Consider the following 17,270-nt stretch of genomic DNA (forward strand, 5'->3'; position numbering starts at 1 on the left):
GCGCGGCACGTTTTCTGTACCGGGACAGAGTCCGGACAGATCTTCTTGGCGAAAGCGAATATCCAACGGTTTGAATATTCCACGCTCTCGTTGGTACTATTACGGTTACGCATACGTCGAGCCGTACCCCAAAGAGTGCTCATCGCTGTTTCTCTCGTTAACCCGTCGACGAACCGGCGCCAATAACTACGTTTTTTGGCTTTCATTAGACTCTTCATTCGCCTTTCTAACGACGCGTACTGTTGATAGCTAGCGGGTAACCCGTCTTCCCGGAAGGCCTTATATGCAGTGGACTTCTCCGCGTACAGCTCTGAGCACTCTTTATCCCACCACAGGGTGGGAGACCGTCCATGGGTATTCGCGCTGGGTACTGGTTTAGTCTGAGCTTGATTCGCACTGTCGAGAATCAAGCCAGCCAAAAACCTGTACTCTTCCTCCGGAGGAAGTTCTTGAGCGGATTCGATTTTAACGGATATCGCGGTCGCGTAACTCTTCCAATCAATGTTCCGTGTGAGGTCATACGAGACATTGATTGTTTCCGATGGTCTTGAACCGTTAGCAATTGAAATCACGATAGGCAAATGATCGCTACCGTGGGGATCAGGGATCACCTTCCACATGCAATCTAACTGTAGCGATGTCGAGCAAAGCGATAAATCCAACGCGCTTGCGCGTGCTGGTGGTGTAGGAATCCGCGTCATTTCTCCCGTGTTTAAGATGGTCATGTTGAAATTGTCGCAAAGATCTTGGATTAATGTTGATCTATTATCATCATGAAGACAACCCCATACCGTACCGTGCGAGTTAAAGTCTCCCAGAACTAGCCGCGGTGCCGGTAAGGATTCCGTGATATTACAAAGCGTTCGGTGCCCTACCGAGGCTCTAGGAGGAATGTAGATGGAAGCAATGCAAAGGTCTTTACCTTTGATTAAAACTTGACAAGCGACAATTTCAATGCCTGGTGTCGAAGGGAGGTTAATTCGGTTGAAAGAATAGCACTTTTTGATCCCCAAAAGTACTCCTCCATAAGGGTTTTCTCGATCCAGACGGATTATATTAAAGTCGTGGAAGTTGAGATTTATATCAGAAGTTAACCAGGTTTCACATAATGCGAAAGCATCACATTTTAAACTGTTTAGTAAGAATTTGAAGGAATCGATTTTCGGGAGGATACTTCTGCAATTCCACTGTAGAACAGTGATCGAATCGGTGACCTCGTTCGATGACTTAGCCATCGAAGGATACGATCGCTGCAAGGAGGGGCCATTTAGTAGTCAACTGCTTCAAAAATGTTTGCACTATAGGGAGAAAACGTATCAGAAGGCTTTTAAGAGGATCAGTAACATTGAAAGCTGTGAAAATTAAGTCCACTATGTCAGAAAATTTCATTAGTCCGCTACTGGACTGAGTATCTGTTTGAAAAAAGGGGACACTTGGGGTTTTTGATGTCCCTGGAAGTGGTGGGTACTCCTTGTTAGAATTAATATTTCCAAGTCCTGGAGCAAATTGCTTCGGCTTTTGTGCATCACTTCCGTTGGATTTATTGGTTGTAGATGGCGCACTCTGAGTGGACGACACCTTGGCACCCTTACGAGGCAATGTAGGGGAGGCTAGATTTCTCCTCTTCCTGGATTCCCCTGGGTTAACCAATGATGTTCCCTCTTGTGGGTCGTCAGATTCTTGCTCAACGCCAGCCAATAGAGCAAAGGAATTTTCGGAAGGGACAGATGGCGACGCATTCTTTAGCATTTCTGCATAAGAGTGCCTCGAGCGATCCTTAAGGGAGCGCTTAATTTTATCCCCGCGCTGCTTGTACACCGGGCATGACTTAAGAGCATGCGGAGGGCCCCCGCAGTAAATACACTTCTCAGTTTCTCCACCGCAAGCGTCATCCTCATGCTCTCCCTCGCATTTGCCGCACCGTTTTTTATTGCCACAATAAGTGGCTGTGTGGCCCAGTTGCTTGCAATTGCTGCAGTTCATTACCCGCGGTACAAACAGGCGAACGGGTAAGCGAACCCTATCCAGGAGGACATAGTTGGGAAGAGCAGACCCGGAGAAAGTCACCCGAATCGAGTCTGACGGAGAATAAGTTGTCTTATCATTTTCTGTTTTTGCAGAATACAATTGCTTGCATTCCAGAATCTTCACCTTTTGAAGTGAAGGGTCCTTAAAGCAGCCAACCCCGTACTTCAACAGGTCTTCGCACTTTAGACCCGGTTCGGCGACTATTCCATCGATCTCCACTGCCCTACAAGGCACATACACTCTGAATTGTTTCGTAAAACGCTCGCTGCGAGCAATCTGGTTTGCCTGATCGAGGTCATTTACTATAACGCGTATCTTATTGGCTCGAACACGTGTTATCTGAGCTACGGCCGGGTAGTTAGCAGTCAGCTCCCGTGATATTTCTAGAATATTGGGCGATTTCGTGTTGGGCCGGAAATACACCACCCAGGGTCCATTTGAACTGGCTGGGTATGTTTTAATACGGGGAGGACTGGGGGAATCAGGGGAGGGAGTAATATCGGGTTTATCCGGTAAATCCATGGGAATATCATTCCCATCCAATGTTACTTCGCCCTCGGCCATTTAGGCACGAGGATAGCACGTGGTGTAAACGAGAGATGAAACTTGTATTCAGGGGAAAGGGAAAAGTAGACCGATCGGGGAAAGGGAAACGAAAGAAAGAAAAATAATACTTAGCTTATATAGCGGCGTGTCCGGCAATTCTGGTATTCACTTCACCAGCCTGGGCACCGGCGAACAAAGACTGCCTCAAACAATAGTTGACCTTCACTGACAATATATATTCTTGTTCACTTTATGCACAGCACCAGAAAACGAACTGCTTCGATCGAGAGCTCGGAGAGTTATGAAGTCATGGTATAAGTTATTGAAGGTTGAAAAAGCCAGTTAAACAGCACTGATTTACCGCAAATATTTGTCTTGACTTTCTACTGTGGTTAAAGCTTGTCGTGCATCTAAAAAGGTAGTCTTATTATTTAATTTGTCAGAATAGGTGGTTAGCTGAACTTTCGTATCTATAGGTCTTAGTGGGCTTTGTTTCTTTAGTCCTAGTAGACGGGGGATCAAGTTACCACCGTTTTTACAAAAACCTCGTTTTGGCATGATTTTCAAAACTATTCATATTACTGACAGGACATAGTATTATGATTTACACATTATTCATAGCAATTCGAATTGACAACAAGATGGCGAATTTTGCAATTAAAATTCGTATTTCATTCAAAAGTTATGAGAAGAAAAAAACAAAAGTGGGATCAAGTGAACCCACTCTCCCCTATGGTTTCGAGGTTACCAAATAGGGTCATGAAATGAAAAAAAAAAACCTTCTTTAACTACATGCATCAACTAATTTCAACTTATCAAACATAGTAATTTTATTAAACATAACAGCAGCGGCTCTGACCAAAAAACGAAATCAGTAATAGCATGCAAGTGTTGCATATTCGTTGTTACTACGATTCATTCACTTAGAAGTGAGGTACGCTTCGTAACAAGCTATCCGGTTTGTGTTATCGGAACTCTGTTCTCCGGCAGTCAATGAAGATTCTTCTTCAATACCATTTCAAAATTTCATGTTACATAATGCTTTTTCGTATCGTTATGCAATGCGTTTATAAATCAAGTTCAATTTCACCTTTGATTTTTGTCGGCTTGGGACAATACTGATAAGAAATAAATACAATAACAGTGTCTTCGTGTAGTTCTATTGTCACACTTTTAGCTTAATGTGATAATAGTGTAATTGAAACACATTCCCAATCATTTGTATTGAATCACAAATGTCAATGAAAAACTCAACCATGAAAACAGCTGCGAGGATCGTGGAGTGTCAGTTTTCCTAGCCTATTTTGAGATATTCTAAGCTTATTTACATTTCCAAATCCAGATTTTAAATACACGGCTACGAATTGTGACCCATTGGTTACATGGCAGTATTAATACCAATTTTACCAATTTCAATTTCTCTATGTAAATCTTGCCACTACCTCTACAATCTGTTCATCTTGCCTACAAATGTGATACAAATTATGCTCAAAAGGGTGCACCGAAAAATCAGTCGGCTCGAATCCAGACAAGAGAAAATTCAGTCGTTAGTTGGCGGCGGTGGAAATCCAAAGGGGGAGAGCACACGTATGAGCGATAACACACATGTTAACCCCATCTATTAGAATGATATCGATGTCAGTGTTCTCATATAAATCAATGTCAGTCGCTGTGATGGGCCCCGTCTGTATTTTTTACGCGATTAGATTGCTGATGCAAGGCGGGTAATAGAATATTGGCCGATGGGGAGTGGGTGAGGACATAATTTGTTGGTTTTTGAGCGAATTTATTATTTCTGATGGAATGTGATTAGGAAAAAATTTATCTTAAATCAGTTAATGGTAGTGTTTGCCTATCTCAACTCTAAATGTATTAACTAAACTCGTATTCTTTGATCACTCTTCCAAATTTGAGCTAATTGGCACCAGTTTAGTGTCAAAAGAAGACAGCTGTTTGACTTTGCGATTAATAGCGATTGCTTTGCCAATTAAATTGGTGAATCTCAGATTTTGGGTTAATTTAATGTTAGGGTTTCGGTTACAACAACAATACTAGACTGCTTGCCCACATTTTCTCCATTAGGTGGCACTGTGTATACATCAGATTGTCACTTAAACTAAGAATATGAAAAATACTTTTGTCGTCTATAGTTTGATCGAAGGCCACAATTCGATCCAACTTCATTAGAAAAGGTCAGGCCCATAACCAGGATTTTGTTTCGGAAGGGGCTTTAAATTTTTAATTTTGATCTAATGAAATTTTGAGAAGTTCCTTATAAAAATAATTCCAAATATATGACAATATAAAATAAAATCCTAAAAACATGTTCTTTGTCACAAGAAAGCCTATTGCACATCGACGGATTATTGATATTGAATTTGATTTTATAATTTATTTACGAGTTACAATTTAGTCTCGTTACAACAACGGATATTCAAGATTTCAAAGTATTTGTATTCTAACCGAATATGACAATCCTTGACGGAGCTAGAAAATGCAAGGTATTCTAAACTACACGATTGCAAGGTATAAGAGACGCTAAATCGAATTGATGAAATTTTCACTAAATCTTCTGATTTAGCAGGCGATTTGTAGATGCGCAGAAACGGTTCAACTTCCACTTTCTTGAGCTGGTGTCTTGCCACTATCACCAGTTCTATGGCATCATGCTCACACAATTTTTAGATATATTCTATTTAAATGAAACTATTTCCAATGCTTGTCCTGGCTAGGCAAATCAGAACCCCGTTCAAGCAAGATTCTTGGTGATCAATAGGATTAGAATATATATTTCAATAATTTAATCAACTAAAAGAAACTGCCCAGAATTTAAGCTACTAAAGAAAATTGTCTACAAATCGAAAGAAAATCAATCAGCACTGATTATTACTATCTTACAATTTACGTAAAATTTGTTAAATATATCATTGATGACACCATCAAAATAACTAGCAACTACAAATATGAATATGCTCAATAATTTCAGCATCTCTTGCTTCCGACACATGGAAGAGAACACATCGCACTTACTTCCCGTTTCCGGAAGGGTAATTAAGGTGTTAGGCGAAATTTATATGACGGTTTCTATTACTCTTTCTAAGTCAATTCATAACTTAGTTAAACAAATATATCAACACTAATCTGTTCAGTAATTGGTTTGTTTTTTGAATAAAAGTAATTTGCTCTATTTTTCCCTAAGATAATCGACTACTTGAACAATGCTGTAATATCTGTTTGATTACATTTTACCACAATTTGAGAAGCAGTTTAAATAAAAGCTGTTGCACCTAACGCATCAAAGTCCTACGGATAATGAAAACGTAAGCGTTTTTCGAAAATTAAAGGAACAAAATGCAATTTCGAAAGCACACGAGTTGATTATATTGAAAAGATAGAAGAAGTCTCAAGAGCACTTCGATTTCAATTGATTTTTTCTCACTTTTCGCCGTAATTTTTGATCATCTCTCATTTCATTCTATAACTGTCCAATACTGAGAACATGAAATCCAAACAATAATCCCAACTTATTGACTCATGGATTCAACCAGTTACAACATGTTAGTCGCTCTCCGTGATAGCCTAGTGATGCCTGTTCATTGTATCGTCACATCGTTTTCAAACTTACCTAGACATTGAGTGGAAACCATCGAAAGCGACTAAAATGCTGCAGCTGGTTGCAACATTAAGTTCATTATGATTGATTGACTAATATGTGGTTTAGCATCAATTGACATCCGATGGAAAGTAACGATCAAATCACGACAGTTAGTCCTACGTCCACTGTGTACGTTTCTGCATATCAGCGAGGTTAGTAGCATACGAGTGTGTATAGTTTGTGGGTATATGAATATCTCAGTAAAACCGCTGTTCTATCACGTTTTGGCTTGTTTACTTTTACATGTTTTTCTTGCTTATTGTTCGATTGTTAAAAATACCAATTCAATTTACGTATAAGTTAACTAACTTTATTCTTGTCAATTTCTAGTACCTGAGTTTTGGCAATCACTAGCGATGAGCCCTTTATTTTTGAAGAGTTTTTGTGTTGATTTTTTCTAAAAAAAAATTATTAAATAATTTGTTTATTCAATTTGGTTCAATGCATTAGCCAAACGGAGCTGTGGGTCTTTCATATATTTCTATGATGCATACAATAAAAATGATAAAACGTTAATGGTTGTCCAACAGATCTCGTGCGAGCGACTAACGATTGCGCGCGGATACCTGTTTACTAGGCTGGGAAATATTTTTTCTAACCAACAGTGTCATGGAGGTCGTTCATTTCTATCTCGTACACTTGCATGTCATCATCGTGATTACTGCCATGTTCATGTTCAAGAACATGAACATTTCATCCTTGTTTCATATTCTTGCGGGTCACGAGTGTGGACTTCCTCAATGATAGTGCTGGCTGGTATTTTTGAGATACTTAACGCAGCTTTTACCGTCAATATTACCTGACCAGCAGCCACACATTTGGCAATTGTTGGTGGTTCAGGTAATGATTCTGAAGACTATGGATATGCAAAGATGTAATGTGTGTAGTGATACTACCGCATTATGTTTTGTACGTGTAGGGTGAGGTAGTAGGTAATGTGTCGGTCCAGCTCATCACAAAAACACCATTTGAAATACGAGGCATTACTTCCTGGATTTATAATGAATTCCATTCCTTCTAAATGTGATATGAATCATTTAATTGTCCCAGTGCAAGTAAGTGGTATCAGTTCTTGAAGCCGAGAATTGATTTTTTCGTCCTTCATATATCTTAATTATAGTGGCTTCACAGAAACCGCATGAATCAAGTTATTATGCAAAATTACTGGTTTTGCCTGGGCTATACTGTATGCCTGACATGGTAGAATTCGATAAAAGCAACTTTCTTCAGTGCAACCTCCATTTTCACCTTCAGCAAATGTTTCACATTACGAATCCCCTATGCGTCTTATACGAAAAGACCGGAAGTTAATAACCTCCGTATTTAGCTGGAGCACCACTTCCTGCTTCTGCGACTCTCTCATCTCGACAGATCATCGCAGCAAGAATTAAAATAACTTTTGTACTTCCGACAAGTCACACAATATGAAAGGAACCGTTTTTGTCACACTTGGCATATTGACTACTGAGTAGGTATCGTGGCCGGTGTCTTTAGAGGTTCGAAATAGCAATCTTCATCATCATTATCTCATTAATTTGTTCAAATCAAAAATACAAATTTGTGAAGCGTCACCGAAATACATGTTTTTCTTTAATTTATTTTTGGAAAATTTCGAGGAGGGCTTTAGTCCCCTAGTCCCCCTCTGGCTAAGTGCCTGCAAAAGGTTATTAAACTTTTAGTGAAGTAGCCGGGCTGGGTCATTAGACTAAATGTCGTTCGGCCAAATGTCGTTGGGCCGGAGGCCATTAGGACGAATTGGTCATTGGGACGAACGAGTCATTAGGCTGAAAGCCATCAGGCCGAAAGCCATTCGGCCAAAGCGATCTTTAGGTAAAATGGTTTAATAGGTCGAATTGGTCATTCAGCCGAATTGACCATTAGACTAACTAAAATTATGTTAAGCTGAGATCCTGGAAGAGACCACCGACTTTGGGGCAGTCCTAGCATTCGCCGATTGTAGGAAATTGAGTAAAATGCTCAGGCGTCTAGCGTAAATAGAGCCTTGTGACTGGCGCCTCAAGATCAAGCAACCTAAAATCAGAGATGCCAGATACTTTTTTCAAATGTCTGCAATAATAATTTTAAAAATATGGGCAGAACAAAGAATGTCAGGAAAGCTAGTGTAACCAAAAGCCTTTATATTCAAAAATCTGTAAATATCTGCAATGAAACTAAAAAATCTGCAAATATCTGCAACCAAACAAAAAAATCTGCAAATATCTGCGTCATCAAAAAAATCTGCAGCTAAAATTAAAAGTTTGCGAATTTGCAGACATGTCTGCAAATCTGGCATCTCTGCCTAAAATACATTCAGTCATTGTTTGCCTTTCCGCATTTTTTAAAATAATCTTGGCTTAAATATTCTATCTATTTATCGTGGCTTATGATTCTATCTATTTAAGCAGTCCTATTTATTTTTTATCTGCTCGACTCAAAGCATATCAACAGATCATTTCAAAACCATAAATTGTTCAAAATACAAAAAGAGCAATTAAAGCTCAGTAGCTGGAAACAGAACATGCGTTTGTTCTGTTTCCAGCTACTGAGCTTTAACTGCTCTTTTTGTATTTTGTGATGCCTTCAGTTATAAATCTTGCATCATGCAAAAACATATAGAACAACTTATTTATCGAAGATGACAGTAAGTTGACAAGTAAAGACTAAATCTCTAATTGAATTACGACCGGCGTATTGACAGACTGAATCAATCGGGCGATGCTGGATCATTAAGCCATAAGGCCGAAGGTCACTTGGTCGAACAATAATAGGCAGAATGGTCATTAGGACGAATAGATATTAGGAAGGAGGACATAAGGCTGAATGGACCAAAGAGAGTGATAGAGTGGTTGGAACTGAAAACAAGATTTAAACGAATGATCAGTTTTTAATGAAGTGTGCACGATTTTTTTTTAAACTTAGAATGATAATGTTTCGCATATTTACGTCATCTTTCTCACTGAATATTTACTGACGTAATGGAATAAATAAATAAACTTAATGTCAAATGTCGCTACGCCACATCGCTTCAAGTCGCGTGCTCTCCGACAACGCTCGGTTCCGCGGGCTTAAATTAATTCATACCCTCTTTGTGTGAGTAATCCAGAACAACGAGTGGATCACAGTTTTGCTTGCGAGGGGCCGCCGCTTCCGACGGCAGATTTGGTCTCGATTATACTGTGAGGCCGCATCAAACTAAATTCTTTATGGAATTCACGTTTCGACTTTGTCTCGTCAGATTTCGACACTAGCTTAGTGACAGGATTGATAGTCCCGTTACTAAGTTAGTGTCAGATGCTGATGAGACGAAGTCGAATCGCAAATTACATAACTAATTTTGTTATAGGTTTTGTGCTTTTCACGCACAAAGTTGGATGCACGCACAAGAGCTGCGTAGAAACCGAAGGTTCAGTATGTGTAAACATATTCAACAAATAATGATAACGGTACAGTTTCCCGTAAGCTTTGGCGAGACCTCTAAAGCATAATATTACGGTTGCGGTACAAAAGGGCTCACGGAAAACGAATAAAAACCGTAATCTTTGTATAGTACAGTCGCCGAGTTTTCGCGATAAATTCGCACAAATTTATGCCGTTTGGTATTTGACACAGTTGTAGACAAAGCCAATTTGAATAACATATATTTAAATAAGAAATTTCAACATGCATTATGAATTCAAAATTCACACTATCTAGTTATTTCTAGTTTTAATATAGTTATAAAAATTGTCCCCCTTAGTTAAAAATTATTTGCTTAAATAATCTCCCTGCTAAAAGGTCAAACCATATTGCCATAAAAACTAAATGACCCCCCTTGTGTATATGTATAAGATAGCTATAATATCTCCTTAGTTTCATTAAAAAATCAATATGTAATCCTCTTAAAAGTAATTTAAAATGTGAAATAAAACAATATTGGCACCTTTAAGCTAACGCAAACCTGCTTTATCAAATAAACGAATTGAATAAAACATATATATTCGAAAATACCGACAGCATATTTTTATTCTCCAGGTTATTTAAAGAAAAACAGAGCTTTTCGAGCGACTTAATGGAATGTCATTATTAATCCGTCTGTCTTGTGTTTTCCACTACCAGCTGATTGAAATCTTGGTAGTACATTCCGTTGCGAAGCTTAATCTTTTATATCGACAGATTTCGCAGCAGATTCTTAGTATACTGGATAATTGGTTGGGTTAGTATTGCGATCCTACTGATCATTGAGAATACTTCCTGGCTGGGGTTCAAACATACGACAAGTTATCATCTGTCCTAAGACAGTTAATTCTCCAGGTTGTCAAACATTAAGAGATTTGTTTAATCAAGCAGAGCAATGTAAATTTATCTCAAGCCATAAAGCCCTGGAAGGTCCGTAGGATAAACTTTAGCTTCGTTATGAAACATTCGGCTTCATTGCCTGCGGCCCAATGTCCATATCACTAGGACACCTGTCGGACGTCGCTATAACTTCTTTGGACTTTAATTGTAAATAAGTCGGGCAAATGCAGCCATCACAGCTTTGTGAAAAATGAAGAAAAAAAAACAGCTCATGATTTAAAGAAGGAAAAATTCATAATTGATTTTTTCAAGCTCTCAAAAAACCACAGCAATTATATGATAAGCATTACAAAACGGCATGACACGATATGGTTTCTACTGATGCTGCTAACTGCTACCGGGCAGCTATGTCAGACGCATTAAGTCAGGTCACATGAAGGCAAAATATTACTTGTGTTCTCGGTGTCAAACTGGCTCAGATGGTTTAAATCTCATGAATAATAATCATTCGGATTCATGACCTATTCAGCCTAATAACCTGTTCGATCTAATAACCAATTCGGCCCAATGGTCTAATGGCCGGACACACCAACAACGCATTGTGGTAAATCAGTGGTCGATTTCCATGAACTTTATTTTATTTTGTGAAAAAATGGATACATTTATAGAATCATAGTGCATAATATGAGTCATCTTTGGAATTGATAATTTTAGTGTCACATTTCACCGAACACCAACTTTTCAAAGAAAGTATGAATATATCATGGACACGTTCAGAAGAATTACAGCAAAATTATTGTTCTGTAACTTTGTAGAAGACAGTTAGTGAAAAGTTAGTGTGAAACTAAAGTTTTGTAGTGAAAAATGACTTCTATTATGTACGACAATCCTAGAACTTGTGCAAACTTTAATCACGCATTACTTCGTTTTCAATACCACCTAGTGGTAAAAATGCGTACAAGTGGGTTGTCTCAATGTATATTATTGTGAAATCTCACACAAATTTCAAGGATTCTTGTCCGATTTGGTTCAAATTTGGAGTAGATGCTTCTACTGGGATTGGGAATCGTCTCGAAAGTGGGTTAATTGTTCAACTACGCTGATGATGAGTAAACAACCAAATCATGTAAATAATTGGGATGAAATTTTAGCACTTACCACTTGTGGTTGATCAAAGATTAAAAATGTATTTAATAACAAATTTAACGCAACAAAAAATATTATCAAGTAAACTTATCAAAAAAAAAAACAAATCATCAGTCAGCGATATTAGTGAAAACGCAAATACGATAGAAAGCTAACACACGCTCGTAACCCGTTGCTGCACGAAGCAAAGCAGAACATTTTTCCGCAAATACGGGCATATACGATAAGGTAGGAGAAGTGCCTAACCCCTGACTCCCAGACAATCTAGCAAGTCTATGGGATACTCAAGATTTATAAAATCCGGAATTCAATCCAGATGTGCGAGGTCGATTTAACTCGCGGGAACAGGGAGTAACTCTAGTTATTCATGTTGAAAACCACATGAACAGGCATAGCGTAGTTGTTAAGTCGTTTGCCTTGTGTATTGTGCCCTGGTGTGGCTCCAAACTCTCACACAGCTATTTGGCCAAAGTTTTGGTAAAGTTGACTTAAAATTCCGAATTAACAAATACAATTATTTATGAAATCAAGACATATCCTTTGTGAGATATATGAATAGTAGTCGCAGAAATTTTAAATAAGTTTTTGCTACTCTATTGTCCACAGCATATCACGGAATCAAAGAAATAACTTTACTCACACCTTCAACACTCACGTCATTAACTGTATTCGTACAATCGCATAGATATCTAAGATGAGTTCACTACAATTTCGTAACAATATGTACAAGCGTGGAAAAAATTTCCATTACTTGTACTTTTTTTTAAAACGGAAGACTTTCGATCGTGGCAAACCTGATATTTTTAGACAAAAAATAGGACTAAAGTACATCAAATTGGAATAGAATTGTCAAAGGAATCTAAAAATGATAGTCTAAATACTATCATTTTCAGATTCCTGAATAAAAGGAACTCCAAATGAAAATATATTTTGATAATATCTATAAAACTGTTATATACCGCAAGCTTAAAAAGCCGAGAATTCAACAATGTTCACGATTTCGGGTGGTTATTCACGATTGTCGTAATTTGTGTGCACGTTATCGTGATATTTGTTCATGAGTTTACTCTCGGACTTTTTGGACAGGGCAATGTGATTTATGATTTCAGTATCTTTGTCACGATTTACATAATTTGTCTTCTTGTTATCGTGATATTTTATTTGTGAGCCTTAAATCGGATTTCTACGTGAAGTTACGTGACAATATAAACTGGATCATGAAATCGTAATTGATCGGCGGTTTCTAATAAATTTGTGAACTAATGTTGCACTCAGCGTAGATTTCGTATCTTTTTTGGACATCACACTGAACCTTATCGAATCAACCTATGGCTGGCCACTAGCAGCAGCACACAACTGTTCACAGTTCACGTAACACAAACGAATCCATGAGTTTTGTTCCAAATTTTGTGAAATAGCACAGTTGAAAATTTCATGACCATATACTAGGAATTATGAACCAGCTCACGAACCGATGAATATTACTTAGTTCTGTGTAATAGTTTATGTGAAAATGCATAAAATTGTAACTATATCACATTCGTAGAAACATATTTGCTGATTCTGTTAACTTTAAATCACGAGTACGACTGGCAATATAAATACTCGTAATCATGAACCAGCGCACGATGCGTAAATGGATGCATGAATAATATTCCGACTTTCGCGAAATTGTTTACGAGAAAATATGAAAGCATTTTTAATCACGAAAACCAGATCATGATCAAGATGTAATCCATCATGAATCAGTAAGTACACATCATATATTCGGACAAAATTTATGGATATCACTAACATTTGCTTTATTAATATATAATATAATAATTAATATAATATTAAATTTATGAACTAGTTCACAGACAGAAAAACGTTTTGGTAATGACATAGCAGATAGCGTGACTAAAGTTCACAAAAAACAAAAAAAAATCACAAATAAAAGTTTTATGTAGGCGTTCTGGAAGGAAAACTGAAATCAATTATAATACAGATGATTTTTATTTACGGTCCTGTTAAGTCTTGTTAGCGTAAAAATTTGATTGTTCCAGAATTCATGGTACTTTTTCGTAAATTTAGGAACACATTATTTCCGTACACATTAAAACAGTCGATAGTGATTAGAAACCCGATCGTGGTTGGTGCAATTCTATCTGTATAATCATATCCACAAGTTGAAACTTACTAAAAATGCTTTTTGATATCGCTCCAAGAATGCACTTGGATCTAACAACCCATTATTTTATAAATATCGGATACGGTTTCGTTCAAATTGTTCTGTAAACACAGTAAGCCACTATAGCTCAAAATAAAGAATTGAAACAATCTATTAAATTAAAATTTGGATCATTTAATGGCATTACATTAAAAAATATTAAGAGTTGACAGAGTGTATAATTACGAGTCTGTAGCAGATCAGGATAGTTTTTATGGTTTTGTTAATTCCTAAAAATCAGGAAACAGAAAAAAAAAATCGAAAAATGGTATGCTATTCCGATAAGTACTTGTCACTGAAGTGTTTTAAACTAACTAAGCTTGTAATTAAACTTACTAGATGGATATACTTTTTTTTACAATTTGTACGTTGTTACACACTATAGTTGTTAAGATTTTTGACAATGCCCACCGGAAAAAGAGATCGAAATATAGATATGCGAAACGGGAGGAATTATTTGAGAATGCCTCAGATACAGCTTTTGAACCTGCAACTTTTAGGACTCCTGCCAAATACACAAGCAGGGTGGCCAGATAGAATTCCTTAATATCGGTAGGATCACTAAAAGTTTATCGGTAGTAATCGGTAGGCCGGGTTGTTGTCCCAAAAACGTAGTATTGACATAGAATTGTAAAATACTGACAACACAGATCTCAGACCAAATCCAACCCAAAAGATGAATGGTGAGTAGGATGTGTCCAAAATCAATAAAAATCGGTAGTTTTCGGTAGGAATAACAAAATATCGGTAGTTTTGCCTTGGTCGTCTGTGAATCGGTAGGGAAGACCAAAATCAGTAGGACTACCGATAAATCGGTAGGTCTGGCCACCCTGCACACAAGTCACGGTAGTTACAAGGTTCGAATCAAGCCTTTGGGCCGATTTTGTTCATATACCGAAAAAAAAACAAATTTAAATATGGGAGATTGAAATGCCAGGAATTGTGTTCGAATCATCCATATTTCTATCTGTTTTTCCACTGGGCATTACCAAACATCTTATAAAAAGGTATTGGCACTTACATCAAAAACCAAACAAATAGATATACCTAGAGAAAATTTTCAATAGGGCGTAAGTAACAATGAGAGATTCTCTTTGAGGTCTTTCTCTTCTGTTCATTACTAGGCCATTTCAACATACACCACTCTACTCTTTGCATAATATTGTAGTAAAAACCGTCGGCTTTCGATATGTACTGGAAAATTAGTACAAAGTGTTGTAGTGACGTCGTAATAAACGAAAGAGAAAGTAAACAAAGAGAGGCTCTCAATGTTACTTACGTCCTATTGAAAATTCACACCAAAAAAATCTGAATTTTTTCGTTGACGTAATTGCAAACATGACACAATTCAACAAACCGTAATTTACGAAATGACGTAACATTACCGTGTTCCGTTTAATTTTACATGGAACATATACTTTACATGCGCAATGACATAAAATTGCACTTCCTACCACTCAGAACAAACGCTGTATGTGGAGTAAAATTACATGATTTACGAAATTGAACGTCATGTAAAATTAAAATCAAACGTAAAACTAAGTCGTTTTTGATGCTCGTATATGTCAGGGTCAGGAGACGTAAATTTACACTATTTTTTCTAGGTGTGTTTTCTCTAGATATAATTTCTTGTATTAGACAGAATACAAAAATATGGAAAACAATATTGCAGAACACTTTGAACCTGTGCTAGTTATTTTTAAAAACCTCTTTCTAACGTCTTGTTCAATACAAGAGTCTAACTAACCTTTTAAAACGTTTATAGAATAAAACGAATTTCCCGCCGCTTCTCACTTGTCGCCGTATAAAAATCACTCTCTACCAGCCAGCCTGGCCATTCTCGGACCGTATTCGTTGTACAGCCACTCACCGACAACCACTTGTTTCTTCCTGCGAGCACAGTGCAGTACTGAATGTCCTTACTTTGGCCACCCCCTTTTCAACTCTCAACCACGGTGAGAAACGTGTACCGATATCCTTTCCAACCACACTCGGAACACTTGTACCGCCTATTGCCAACGACAACGGAGACCGCAGAAGTTTGCACCGCCGATCCGTTCCGTTGCACAGTTTAAAATGAAATGAATCTCCGGCTCAGACTTAAAAACCAACAAACCAACCGTCAGCTCTCATCCTATCCTGCCACGGCAAGTGCTGCGCTGAATACCTCAGCTTCTGCCTCACTCGTACAGCGGGCTCCCTATTATTGCCAGGATCCGAATCCGACAAATTTCTACGCCACCCACTGCACCATCCACCAGCGCAGGGCTGACGAAAGAGGAAAATCTCGCCGGCAAGCAAAAAATGTGAAACGAGCGCCCGAACCAACCCCACCCCACCACACCCTTCCGAGCCTGAACTCAACAGTTTGAATATTATTGTCATGCGGCAGCGGTTGCAGAAACAAGGATAGAACCATCATCATCAGGAAACATCATCATTGTCAATTGTGGTGGCCGTCGTCGTCGTATATTACTATAGCAAAATTGTCATCATCGTCATCGTCACCGTCAGCAGCATCACCAGCAAGAGCCGTAGCAGGCGGCACGCAGTAGGCAGGATTGTCATTGTGGTTACGCTGTCTTCCATGTGCGCTGGCGATGCGTGGTGGAAATTTAGAAATCACGTCCAACGACGTCGTTGGCTGCGCTTTGGTTGGAGGGGGTGTAGAATAGAAAGGGTTTGATTGAGTCTCGCGAAACTACAGCTGATTGCAGTTTTTTACATCTTTATTGTTTTATTGGTTTTGGGAGGGTTTTTAGGTTGAATCAGGAGCGAAACGATCTAGAAATAAAAATCACAGCTGTTTTCTTTTTAACAAGAGTAGTGCAGCAGAAGGTGAACTTGTCAATATGATGTATATATTAGAATTGCGCTTAAAATTCAATTTCAAACCTTTTTGTTCATATGCGATCTTTAAGCATTTCTCTTGTTACTAAACCAATCATTCCTAAGCACTCTTTTCGAGGGTTACAAAATGAAAAATATCAAATATTTGAAAATGACCGTTTGCGAGTCTCGAATTTAATGGACGTCCACTAAAGATAGTATTGTAAAAAATAAAAAATAAAACTCACAGCTCGGTATAGCACATCCAGTGAGTTGCCAATTTCGACAAGTTGGATAAGGGAAAAAATACGGTCCTGGGCTTCGTGCGAGCACCGCAATTATTGGAGAAATCTACAAACGTGTCGCCAAACAAAAGCGTTTCTAGCACAACCATGCCCAGTGGTTTCGAAAAATCTCCTACATTTTTCGAAGCTCCACTGCGGCATGCTGACCAGGGCTTTAACCGGCCACTTCTAACTCAATTATCACATGGCAACTATTCAGCGCGCTGAGTCTTTTTCATGTGATCTTTGTGAATCCGACTACGGAATCTCATATCATCTGATATGCAACTGTCCAGTG

At 38.2% G+C, this 17,270-nt stretch overlaps 1 protein-coding gene across 1 annotated transcript in view; it reads right to left on the reverse strand.

The window, feature by feature from the left end:
- The window catches only part of LOC131685736 (uncharacterized), a 46,117-nt gene extending 30,167 nt beyond the window's left edge, over positions 1-15,950 (reverse strand). The window contains exon 1 of the mRNA XM_058969646.1: positions 15,607-15,950. The gene's annotated coding sequence lies outside the window, so the exon portion shown is untranslated. The remainder of the gene's footprint in view (positions 1-15,606) is intronic.
- Positions 15,951-17,270: the final 1,320 nt, after the last annotated feature.

This window comes from Topomyia yanbarensis, chromosome 2, assembly GCF_030247195.1.
Source record: "Topomyia yanbarensis strain Yona2022 chromosome 2, ASM3024719v1, whole genome shotgun sequence".
NCBI classification, from domain to species: Eukaryota; Metazoa; Arthropoda; class Insecta; order Diptera; family Culicidae; genus Topomyia; species Topomyia yanbarensis.